Genomic DNA, 12,887 nt, shown 5'->3' with positions numbered 1-12,887 from the left:
TTAATAATTTGCTGGTGGAACTTAACAGTGATAATTCATTGAATCCATTTTTCTTATTTTCTTTTTTGAGACAGAGTCTCACTCTCTAGCCCAGGCTCTAGTACTTGATCTGGGCTCACTGCAACCTCCACCTCTCAGGTTAAAGTGGTTCTCCTGCTTCAGCTTCCCCAGTAGCTGAAATTACAGGTGCATGCCAACATGTTTGGCTCACTTTTGAATTTTTAGTAGAGATGAGGCTTCACCATATTGACCAGGCTGGTCTCAAACTCCTGAAGAGTGATCCACCTGCCACAGCCTCCCAAAGCGCTGGGATTACAGGTGTGACCCAGCACTCTTGGCCTCAATGCATTTTAGCATTTAGTTTTTCAGTTAACTTGAAGTACTGTAAGACTATGCGCTAATGAAACTAGAAAAGGCACAGCCTCAGCTCCATGCAGGACGGAGGCACAAGAGCAGAAACTCCGTGGGATGTCTTTCTGGAGCATCAATATTACTGCAGATTTGGAATAAGCAAATTTAAAGAATTTCCAACTTAAGACACTGGAAATTTAAGAGAAAACTGGAAAGTCATCTGCCTGTAATAACTGTCAGTCATCCGTGCCTAAGTCAGACTTTCTCCAAGGAAAAAAGAAAAGGAATGCTGAGGAGAAACTATTTTTCATTCTTCTAAGTAATTAAAATTAGAAATCACAGCAAGTCAGTAGAAAGTTCTGCCCTACCAGTCTCTTAAATCACTGCATGGCCTTGAAATGGTCTTATTTGTGTTTTTTGAAGGGGTTTGTTGACATGTTGGGTGTAGAAACTGGGGGGATTTGACCAATCTTTGGAATTTTTCAGCTATCAATTGGTGATTTACTTTGCACCTCATTTAATTTTTCTGTCCCCTCTCCAGCTTGGACTCCATCACTCCGCAAGTCTCTAAGACTCTTCATTTGCTTTAAGCTTTTTCACTCTTTTATTCAGAATGAACAATTTCTATTGCTCTGTCTTCTGTTTCTAATCTTTGAATAAGCTCAAAAGTATTTTTAAAAATTCCTTATCTACTTGTTTCATAATTTCCATTTTTTTTGCTGATGTTCCACATCTCTTAATTCATTTTTAGAATATTTTCCTTTACTCCCATGAACAGATTTATAATAGCTGCCTTTAAACATCCCGAATTACTCTTCAAAGGTACACGACAGAATTGGGAGTCTCTATAATGATTCTTTACAGTTTTAGCACACAACTTTAAAATTGATGAGACTTGAAGAAACACAAAAATGTCATGTAATCCATACACAATTTAAAAAGCAGGGAGTAGAAGTGGCCCATGACTGGTCCCCATTTTCACACACTCCCATGCTGCACTACTGCCAGGCCACCAGGGGCGAGGGATGTGCACAGAACAGCACTGGAACCTGCATCGGGCTCTGGGCTCTGATGAGGAGGTGTGGGAGTTGTGGCTCAGGGACCTTCTGCCCCAACAGTTTCTGACGACAGACAGACAAATGGAGGTCCTGTATAGAACCAAAATGCTTGGCCACTTAGGAGCTGCCTGACCTTGGAGGGGCCCAATTTCCCTCTCCTACCAAGGGCACCAGCTGAGGGAGAGGCTGAGCCCAGCTCAGCCTGCAGCTCATGCAGCTTTGCAGTCATGCAGCTCTACAGCTTCAGCACTAAGGGAGCAGAGACTGGCGGCTGCTCTGGAGCCTCCACCACTCAGAAATAAGATGGGCTGATGCCCTGGCTCACAGGGCATGGGGAGGACCATGGGGCTCACACAGGAGGAGGCTTGCTGAGATGGAAGGGCTGAATCCAGGGCTTTCTCCTCCCAAGCCTCAGGATCCTGGTCCCCGACCTGCCTGCCCCAGGCTCACCCCCATCCACACAGTCCTTCATGGCGGTGTCTAGCTTCACCAGGTCAGTGAGGAACCTGCCCAGAGAGGGCCCATCACCCTGGGCCATTGGGGTGGTAGTGGTGGTGAGTCCCCTCTGTCAGGTGCCCACCCAAGACCTGTCTCCTGAAATCTCACCAACCACTCCAGCCTGGACACTCCCTCCCCAGGTCTCCTACTTGGAAGAGCCTGGGACTCTCAGCTGCCTCCCTGAGCACTCTCTCTCCTCTCCCTTTCTCCCCAGCTAATCTCCAAGGCCATTAGACACCCCCAGTTACTTCCACAGTAGGATTTTAACAAGTTATAAGGTCATGGAGTCCCCTGTCCTTCCGTTCTCTAAATGCTGAGCCCAGCTCACCCAGGTGGTTTCTCTGGTCTCTCTAATGGAGGCATTTCAGGCCTTGTGGCCACATTAGGGCAGAGCTTGGGGAGGAAGACTCCCTGCTCTCTTGATGTGGAGGCCTCCAGTGGGGAGGGAAGAAGCCTATCCTCTGACTCCCTGGAGCCCCTCCCAAACACACATATACTCACGTGCTGCTCCTACAGCCTCATCTGGGCTGTCTGGGGATTCTTCTCTAGCATGGGCAATTTGGGGGTTCCCACCTGCCAGGGTCTGGAATAAGGTCAGGGAGACTATTCTTTCCTCTCCTCACTAAGTTATACCTCAAATCCTGGATAACCAGCCTGAGCCAGCTGTGGTAATGCTCCCACCCCTGCCAGTGAGCCCTGATTCCAGATTCACTCCCAGTTCCAACACTCACTGCCTGTGTCACCTTGGGCAGGTGGCCAGGCCTCCCTGAGACTGTTTCCTCATCTGGGAGGTGTGATGGGAACCACACCTTCCTCACAGGGACTCCTGAAATCTCAGTTTCTTGTGGCTCTCAGCGTTGCTCTCACCATCATTGTTCGTGGAAAGGGCCAGGTGCAAGCAACCTCAAATTCTCTTCCTCCCTGAACCCCATTATCATCTTGTGAGGCCTGCAAAACAGGCTCATCGTTTGTACATTGGCCAGATGAGGAAACAGAGGTCTAAAGAGGGCAGTGAGTTGCCCAGAGCCTCACAGGAGAGGATGGCTCCTCCCACACCTGGAGGCCCTGTCCCAGCTGCCTTCACCCCACACCCCAGCACCACCACTGAACAGGGTCCCATCCTCTGGAGTCTAGGGGTGTCCACACTCCCATCCAGACTCAGCTATGGTGGGAGAGGGAAAAGGGGTCTTGGGAGGCCTGGTTGAGCAGCACCTACTTGTCCCAGAACCACTGGAATCTCTGCTCCACATGCCAGGCTTATGCTAGACCACAGGCCTCATTTACCCCATGATCCACCGAGGGAATTCCCTGCACAGAACCCTCTCTTCCTCCACTCAGGAAGTGGTCACCCAAGATGCCATTTCAGACTGACAGGGCAGGGTCTTTCTAAGGTACTGGGTGGTGACATGTCACTTCCTCATTTCCAGGGAAGGTTCCGAAATCTGGTCAGGGAGAATCCACAGGGAATTCAAAAGTCTCCAGTACTTATAAACCATCTGGATCTTTTAGTAGTACTCACTGGGCACTGGGGTAAGAATCCTGTGCCTGTGACTGATTAGCAGTGTCTGCAAAGGACAGAGTGGGGAGCCACAGCAAACACATATACATCCACACCGCATTTACCAATGGAGACCCACCTGGCCTGTGCTATTCCTCTGCTGTCCCCATCATTCGTACAGACAGTGTGACCCTCCCTGTAGAGGTGCAGTACAGGAAGAGGCCTGGCTTCCTAGGGAATTGCTGGGCTAGTCTGGGGAAAGAAGGAAACCCCACCTACCACACCCATCCCACAGCCTGCAGGAAGAACGTGCTAGCAGGATGGATCAATGTGGGAACCAGAGCCCTGATCCTTCTGCATCTCATCATGCCTGCTCCACAGCCCAGCTGCCATCAGCACATCCCATTACTGGGGTTGCCTGCCCCAAAACCTTCCACCTGCCCACGGGCAAACATACAACTTTCAGTTAATCTGGTCTAGACAGGGCTGTAGGTTTTCAAGTAAATGTTTAGTAAGAAAGACACACACACACACACACACAGGTGTGCACACCTCCACGCCTGGCCCAGTACCCCTTCCAGCCTAATCTTTTCCTCTACCCCCCAAAACACCTGACTCCCATCTCCCATCTCTACTTTCTCTTGATGTGCAAACCCTACTCAGGGTACTGTCTTTTCTAAAAATATTTTTAAATTTTCTGGAGCTTTTTCTGTGGAGAGGGAAAGGAATGAAAGATTTGAGAAACAATAAGGTAAAAGAAGAAATCATTTGAGAATAATAAGCAGATGTGTGCATTCAATTTTCTTTTGAGAACCAAGAGGATCGAACTTCCTGGATGAGAATGTCTACGCTGGTCCTCTAAACCCTCAGGGCTCCATGAGTCTGGTGAGAGGGCTCTGTGGAGGCTAAAGCAACTTTGCGTTGGATGCAAATCCACCATGTTGACTTCAGATTAACCCCAGTTCTGGGAATGCCTTTAAGATTTCTACTTGACCTACTGTTTCTTGTGTAAGAGCACATACTTACTGCAAATCTTCTCCTTAGGTCAAAGCAACATGGATGTATTGTGTAAATTACAGGCTACAATGGGCACATCCTTCTCTTCCTGGAAGGCTGACTTTAATTGTCTTGTACAATCTGAATACAGCATATTTACCCTTTTCCTCTACTAAGTAAGCCCTAAATCTTGGGGGTAACAGCCTGGAGAACTACTTAAGTTGCTACCATTCAAGACTGTGCTTCTGTTCATAAATTCCCCCCAATGAATTACCTTTTACTGAAAAATTGGATTTGTCTGTCTCATTCTTTGGTTTCTTGACCCCTTCTGCGTTGGGGATCCCTTTGCAGATACAGCACTTTGTATATTACTAATATAAAACAAGGGATATTAGTCGATCCTCACATTGCTATAAATAAATACCTGGAACTGAGTTTCCTTGGCTCACAGTTCCACAGGCTGTACAGGAAGCAAAGTGGCTTATGCCCAGCTTTGGGAGAGGCCTCAGGGAGCTTAAAATCATGTTGGAAAGGGAAGATGAAGCAGGCACAACTTACATGGCTGGAGCAGGAGCAAGAATGAGAGAGGAGAGGTGCAACACACTTTCAAACAACTAGATCTTGTGAGAGCTCTCACTATCACAAGAACATCATGGGAGGGATGGTGCTGAACTATTCATGAGGGACAACCCCCATGATTCAATCACCTCCCACCAGGCCTCACCTCCAATACTGCAGATTACAATTAGGTTTGAGACTCAGGTGTGGACACAGATCCAAACTATATAGTGGCCTGTGGGTATGTCTGGATTTTGCTAATCACAGCTGATGGCAAAACTTGGGTCTTAACCCAACCATGCCCGGGAATGTTATGGTGCCCACTGGCCCTTGGACTTTCTGGGCACTACTGGCCCATCCTCTGGATTGTAAAAGCTCTAGGAGTTTCTGGGTAGGTTTATGCAAAATACTTAAATCTGTAGAGAGTAAAAGAATATTATCCATACAGTGTTCCCAGAGAATGAGGGGCACATCACTCCAAAATGTCTCACTTTACTCTAAAACATGCCAGACAGGTGGGCTGTTGGGCTGAGTAAGTTTCTCTGGGAACAACCAAAAGGTACACTGTTGGTCCTCTCAGCTGAAGGCAAAAAGGTCCTGGGACTTTGGGTCTAAGCGTATGCTGCAGAAAGCATTTGCCAAGGACCTGAGCAACTATTTAGTTTCTCCAGGATTTGAGCCATTTGGGGGATAGCAGCATACATGGCCAGAGTCACCTTATTCAGTTCCCAATAATCAATGATCAACTGTCATATTATCCCAATAATCAATTGTCACATTCCAGGTTCCATCAGGCTTGGATACCAATTACACAAAGCTGTTTTATGGGTTCTGTGCAGACATGCTATCCCCATCCTCTCCAAGCTCTGAAGAGAAGCTATGATCTCAGGCCAGGCACAGTGGCTCATGCCTGTAATCCCAGCACTTTGGGAGGTTGAGGTGGGTGGATCACTTGAGGTCAGGAGGTTGAGACCAGCCTAGTCAATATGGTGAAAGCCCATCTCTACTAAAAATGCAAAAATTAGCCAGCATCATGGCACATGCCTGTAATCCCAGCTACTTGGGAGTCTGAGGTAAAAGACTCTCTTGAACCTGAGAGGAGAGAGTTGCAGTGACCCAAGATTGTGCCACTGCACTCCAGTCTGGGTGGCAGTGAGACTTGCCAAAAAACAGAAAGAAAGAAACTGTTATCTCCTGTGCCCTCCTGGGAGGTGATATTGTTTATTGTTTGATGCACACCAGTCCTCTTATGAGAGACAATATTACCAGCTTCCATGTGGCTTCCCCTCAGAGCATGGCTTTTACCACCCCCACCTAGAGATAGAACTTGTCTAAGGTTGCCTCAAGGGCCGTTTCCAAGAGAGTGTTTGTCCCAACATGTGCTGGGGGATTGGGAAGATGCAGACCCCTCAGAGCCAAAACTCATTGCTTGCTCTGAAGGGACCAGTGACTCATTCTATCCACATGGGGTCTCTGGTCTCCTTCAATGGCCCAACATTGAGGGGAATATTGGCCTTCCTGTCATGGTAGGGCCTTTGGTGCTAGCTCCCTTCCTGGGAGAGGGAGGAGGTGGTGGGAGCAGCCTGCTCATCACACTGGCACCCCCACTCCATCTTTTGCCCCCAGAATTCCACTCCTGGCCTGTATGTGTCCCAGTATCAGCAAGACCTGCCAGTATCTGCCTAGTATCAAAACTCAGCCCTGCCCCTCAATGTCTGACCTGGTCCAGCTACCACCTAGAGCCCCAATGAGTTTGAGGTGAGTGTGAGGCAAGTGGCGCAGCTTCTGTTTCCTTTTTTCTTCCCTGTCTGCCACAGAAAATGGGACCCTGAGCCCTTGCTGCCACTGCCATTCAAAGCCACCCTCAGAAGCAGGCCTGAGGCTTCAGGCTCCCTGGCACCTCTCTGCCAAGCCTTTCTTCCATTTAACCTCCACAGGGGCAACTAACAGAGTGGGCATCAGTGGGCAGGCCTTTCTCAAGGTTCATTTCTGCTTCTCTAACTTGGGGACCTTGCTCTCGGCCCCCAGTAGAGCCTTTGCTCCCAGGTGGACAGCCCATGGCAGAGGTCAGCCTGACCCTCCTCTACCCACCAACCTCTGAGATCCTTGGCAATTTCACACACCCCATCAGTCTCCTCTAGCCTGGTAGAACTTTCACTGCATCTTGGCACTCACAGGGCAGTCTGCAGGCATCAGGCAGTGGGTGACAAAGCCTCACATAGGCACTTGCAGGCAACCCAGGATCTCCCCAGCAGGATCCTGTTTTCCCCAACCCATTCTCTCTCTCTCTTTTTCTTTTTGAGACAGTCTCCATCTGTCATCCAGGTTGGAGTGCAGTGGTGTGATCTCAGCTCAGTGCAACCTCCACCTTCTGGGTTGAAGTGATTCTCCTGCCACAGCCTCCTGAGTAGCTTGGATTAAAGGTGTCCACTACCATGTCTGGCTTGTTTTTGTATTTTAGTAGAAACAGGGTTTCACCATGTTTGCCAGGCTGCTCTCGAACTCCTGACCTCATGATCCACCCACTTCAGCCTCCCAAAATGCTGGGATTACAGGTGTGAGCCACTGTGCCTGTCCACCCAGCCCATTCTTTTGAATAATCCCAACTACACCAGTTCTTCCCTCAGGCTGAACCAGTGGTTGAAGTTGCCCCCAAAAGTGACAGTAGGGGAGTTCTAACAAGAGACTTCCCCAAACCATCCTGAAATGAGGCAGTTGGAATTTCAAAGGGAGCTCTGAAGCCCAGAGTGCTCTGTCCAAAGTGTGCATTAGAGGAACAGACACACAGAGAGGGCTGCAGCATATTCTTGCAAGGGACAAAACAGAGATGTTCTACTGCAATGTGTCTGCAATGAGAGGGTCTGGTTATGGAGATTATAAAAAGGTTTAAGGAATTTGGCTTAGGGCCAGGACTACTTTATTTCAATGCTGTGGACAACATCCTAAACATTTATTTATCAGTGCCTGGGAATTTTTAACACCCTGGCTTGGGTTTAAGCCTGCAGGGAAAAACCTGCAGCTGGCTGTATTACAGAGTGGTCAAGTTACTCTGTAGTTCTCAGTCTGGACAGAGAAAGAAATGGAGAAGAAGTGGGGTAATAGACATTATTCTTTGCAGTAAGATTTTTTTTTTGAGATGTAGTTCCACCTTGAGATGGAGCCCAGGCTATCTCGAAGTGGAACTCCATCTCAAAACATGGCACTATCTTAGCTCACTGGAACCTCCAAGTCCCAGGTTCAAGCAATTCTTCTGCCTCAGCATCCCAAGTAGCTGGATTTTAAGGTGCCCACCACCATGCCCAGCTAATTTTTGTATTTTTAGTAGAGACAGAGTTTCCTCACATTGGCCAGGCTGCTTTGGAACTCCTGACCTCAAGTGATCCTCTCATCTCACCCTCCCAAAGTGCTGGGATTACAGGTGTGAGCCACCACACCCAGCCTGCAGTAAGAATTTATACTGGGATGTGGAAGTCCGTTATTCTTCAAGATTGTTTCATGTATTTAGTTTCCTGCATATATCTATATAGGTTTCAGAGTGGGGAGAGTTCTCAATTTCTACAAAAAACAGCCAGAAATTTGAAGGGATTATGTTGGATCTCTTGTTCAACTTGGGGGATATTGTTATCTTGGAAAGATGAAGGATTCTTATCCTTGAAAATTAAATACCTGTCAATTATTTCAGATCTTGATTTCTTTCAGTGTTAAAAAAATTCAGTGTAGGCCAGGCATGGTGGCTCCCACCTGTAACCCCAATACTTTAACATTCAGAATTAGGCAGATTGCTTGAGCCCAGTTGGAGATCAGCCTGGCAACATGGAGGAATTTTGTCTCTACAAAAAAATACAAAAATTAGTCAGGCATAGTAGCACCCACCTGTGGTCCCAGCTACTGAGGAGACTGAGGCAGGTGGATTAATTGAGCCCAGGAGGTTGAGGCTGCAGTGAGCTGTGATGACACCACCGCACTCCAGGCTGGGTGACAGAGCAAGACCTCATCTCAAAAAACATTAAGAGTAAAATCTTCACACTTCTACTGTTTTTTCTAAATATTTTTGAAGCTATTATAAATCAAATTTATGCACTTTATTTTCACTGTTTGATATGTTCATTTATTTCACTGTTGCAGACATTGGCTCAGTTCTCATCCACAAATCCTCAGGCCACTTAGTATGGTGCCCCCCTAGGTAACACAGGGCAGCTAAGGGCAGGCCAGACCTCACCTGTGACTCCATCTGGGATTTATGTATAATTTTGTATGTGTATTTTTTATCTTGTGACACCGATCAACTTAATAATTCTAGTGGTATTTTACTGAAACTCTTACATATTTTTATATAAAGGATTATGTTATTTGCAATTAAGACTGTTCCTGAAGTTGACATGAGAAAGGAGGGTGAGCAGTCAGGACTCCAGCAGGGCCTGTGGGCAAGTTGCACTGAAGGAAGGGGCCCAGGTGATGGGACCTTTAAGTAACCTCACTGCCTTGGTGACAGGCCCACCAGAACTTAAATCTCTGATAATCAGAAACCCTTATTCTAGACAAAATCCTGTATCAAGCAAATTGCATGGGACATGCTCAAGAGCAAGACATTCTGCTGACTTCCTGAGGCTCTCATCTGTGGAGGCTCAAAGTGAGGACATTTTCCAATGATGCAGATGTTGGCTCAGCTCTCATCCACAAATCTTTAGGCCACTTGGCTGGGGGTACCCATAGGTAACACAGAGAAGCTCAGGGCAGACCCATTCAGGCCACACCTCACCTATGATCCTATCTGGGCAACCCCAGATCCCTGCCCACCACCATGTACTGAGGGAGAGATGAGGGTTCTGTCCCTGGACAGGAGCAGGTTGTCAAGTGTTGGGAGTCTGGTGGGTCTGCCAGGATCATATCCCAGGTCATGGCTGGCAGAATAAGTTGGGCATTGGGGAACACGTTTGTCTACTCAGACAAGAATCCCAAGATTTCACAGTGTAATCTGGTTTTGTCTCTGGCTGGAAATATATGCAGATGCTCCTATGTGCCTGATCTGGGGAACAGAATTTCTAATTGGGTTTTCCTCCTGTAGAGATAGCCAGGCAGGTCACTGACACCTCTTGGCCCAGCTGCTGGGCACTCTCTTTGCAGAACTTCATGCAGATCAGTAGAAATGAGTGATAGGTTCAACCACTCCATCTCCATTGACATAGGGCAGGAGCACCAAACCACCAATTATGGCAAGTGCTGATCTGGGGTGACAGTAGGAACAGAGGGGTCACCTCAGACAGAGATCCAAGATGAGGGCAGGCCCAGGACTCAGATTCAAATATGGAGTCTCCATTGCTTCTGTCCTAGGGCTTTCACACTTAAGTAACCCACGGTCCCCTCCCAAAAGAAATGATCCTCTATTCATCACCAATAGAAACTTGGTTTGGTGCTAAGTTCTTGCTCACACAGTTGTAGAAAGAGGAGAGAAAATAGTTTTGTATTGTTTACACTGGGCCCTGAATATATTTTCATGTTGCTACTATTTATATTTTGTTTTGGTTTTTGAGACAGTCTTGCTCTGTCACCCTGACTGGAGTCCAGTGGCCTGATCTCAGCTCACTGCAGCCTTCACCTCCCAGGTTCCAAAGATTCTACTGCCTCAGCCTCCCAGGTTGCTGAGATTCCAGGCACAAACCACCACACCCAACAAATGTTTGTGTTTTTAATAGAGACGGGGTTTCATCATGTTAGCCAGGCTAGTTTTGAATTCCTGTCCTCAGGTGATCTTCCTGCCTCAGGCTCCCAAAGTGTTAGGATTACAGGCATGGGCCACAATGCCCAGTCTATTTATATTGTTTTTAACATCCACCCCAGGTGTTTCCTGTAGCAGGCAACTCCACCTCCCTGCCAGACCTTTAAGACGTAAAAGCCCACATTCTTACTAGGGAGGATTTACACACAAAAAAGAGGGTTAAAAGAGAGAGGGAGGACGGCTAAGTTACACTATGCATTGATTATCCCACAGAACTCATTCTCATAGCTCCATTAGGGCTGGAGCTGCAACCTCACATGTCTTCATAATATTCCATAAAGGAGACCATTTTCCTCAGCAGTTCAGCCTTGCAATGTGGGTGGAGGCTGAACACTATCATCTTCTATTTCCATTTCAGCCACTCCTCAGGAAACACCCTCTACATGCCCTAATGGTCTGCAACCATCTGCTAGAGTTTCCATATACAGCACTGTAGACTGAAGAAGTTTAACAGAAGAAATTTAGTTTCTCACAATTCTGGATGCTAGAAGTCCAACAACAAGCTGTTAGCTGGGATGGTTTCTCTGAGAACTCTCTCCTTGGCTTGGAGATGGCTGATTTCTATCTCTGTGTCCTTACTGCCTCTTCTAACAAGGACTCCAGTCATATTGGATTTGGGCACACTCCAGTGAACTCAAAACTTATAGCCTCTTGGAGACCATATGTTGAAATACAGTCACATTCTGAGTCACGCAGATCATAACCTTTGGGGAAGGGACATCTTTCAGCCCATTGAATGTTTTATTCCCTTGTAGATGACAAACTTCTGGGAGATTACTCAGTGAAAGGATATGCATATGTAAAACTGTAATAGCTATAGCTAGATCACTTTCCAAAAGAGCTTTGGAAGGGATATTGCCACCACCACCAGCAATTTCTGAATACAGCTGTGTCACTCAATCCAGATTCACCTGGATGTTAACTTTAATTTTTTGCCAATATAGTGTCCATGTAGAAAATAAAATCATGTTGATTCATGTTGATTTCCAGTTTTCTGACTCAAATTTTCAAGTCATCTTTCAATTGCTTAATATATATATTTTCCCTGAGTCATCTGCTCAGATTCTTGGCCTTTAAACCAACTTTCTCCCATCCTGGACTCTCCCAGCATTTTCCCCCTTGTCATGGCTAGAATTTAGCTGCTTGGCAAGTTTACTTTTAATGTTACAAACTTGTGTTACTTAAAGTCAAAAAGGTACTCCTAGGCTGTCTTGCCTTGTGCACTGTCTCTAAAATAGAGACTGAGGCTTCTTGAGGCCCTTTCAATCCATGTGAGGAGCAGATGCAGCCTTGATTAGCTTGAAGAAAATTTCTTGGAGCCCTTCCTGTTTACAGTTCTCAGTTCTGACCCATGTGCTGTTGAGCAGACATTGACATTGCAAAACTTGTGTTTTCCCAACTTTACAACAAGAACATTTTATGAGAATTCACTGGGATAATTCTCTTCATACAGGCTGTTAATATAGGTGGGTGCTGTTGCTCCACAGATGACAAAGTATCATGAAGATGCCTCGAAGGTGTTAAAGGCTTAATTATTCTCCACCTCCACCTAAAACGTTGTTTTTGTCATCTGTTTTGCAGATGGAGTTTTGCACTTGTAACTCAGGCTAAAATGCAATGATGCAATCTTGGCTCACTGCAACCTCCTTCTCCTGGGTTCCAGCAATTCTCCTGCCTCAACCTCCTGAGTAGCTGGGATTACAGGTGCCCACCACTTCACCTGGCTAATTTTTTGCATTGTTAGTAGAGACAGGGTTTCACCATGTTAACCAGGCTTGTCTTGATCTCCTGACCTCAGGTGATCCATCTGCCCTGGCCTCCCAAAGTGCTGGGATTACAGGCATAAGCCACTGTGCCTGGCCCACATACATCTTTGGAAGCCTAGAACCTTCTTCACCATGGATACGTATGTCCTCCATATGCACAAGTGTCTGAAGAATAGGAGCTTCCTGGTATAAGTCCCAGCCCCCAGTCTGCCAGTGGTTCACAGTGATGTCATTGAGCATATGTCTCTTCTTGTTCCACTACACATGAAAGCAAGTCTACCCTAAATCTTGAGATGAGAATTATGCAGATACTCCCAGCCAGGTACAAAGGAGAAGCTGAATGAGCCTCTGGTACTAGACTTCCAAGTTGAGCCATCTTCTCCTTT

The sequence above is a fragment of the Aotus nancymaae genome, unplaced genomic scaffold (assembly GCF_030222135.1).
Source record: "Aotus nancymaae isolate 86718 unplaced genomic scaffold, 86718_ANA_hifiasm-v0.15.2.pri h1tg000022l_1, whole genome shotgun sequence".
Classification (NCBI taxonomy): Eukaryota; Metazoa; Chordata; class Mammalia; order Primates; family Aotidae; genus Aotus; species Aotus nancymaae.
The sequence above is the reverse complement of the archived record's forward strand: the minus strand, read 5'-3'. Positions refer to the sequence as shown.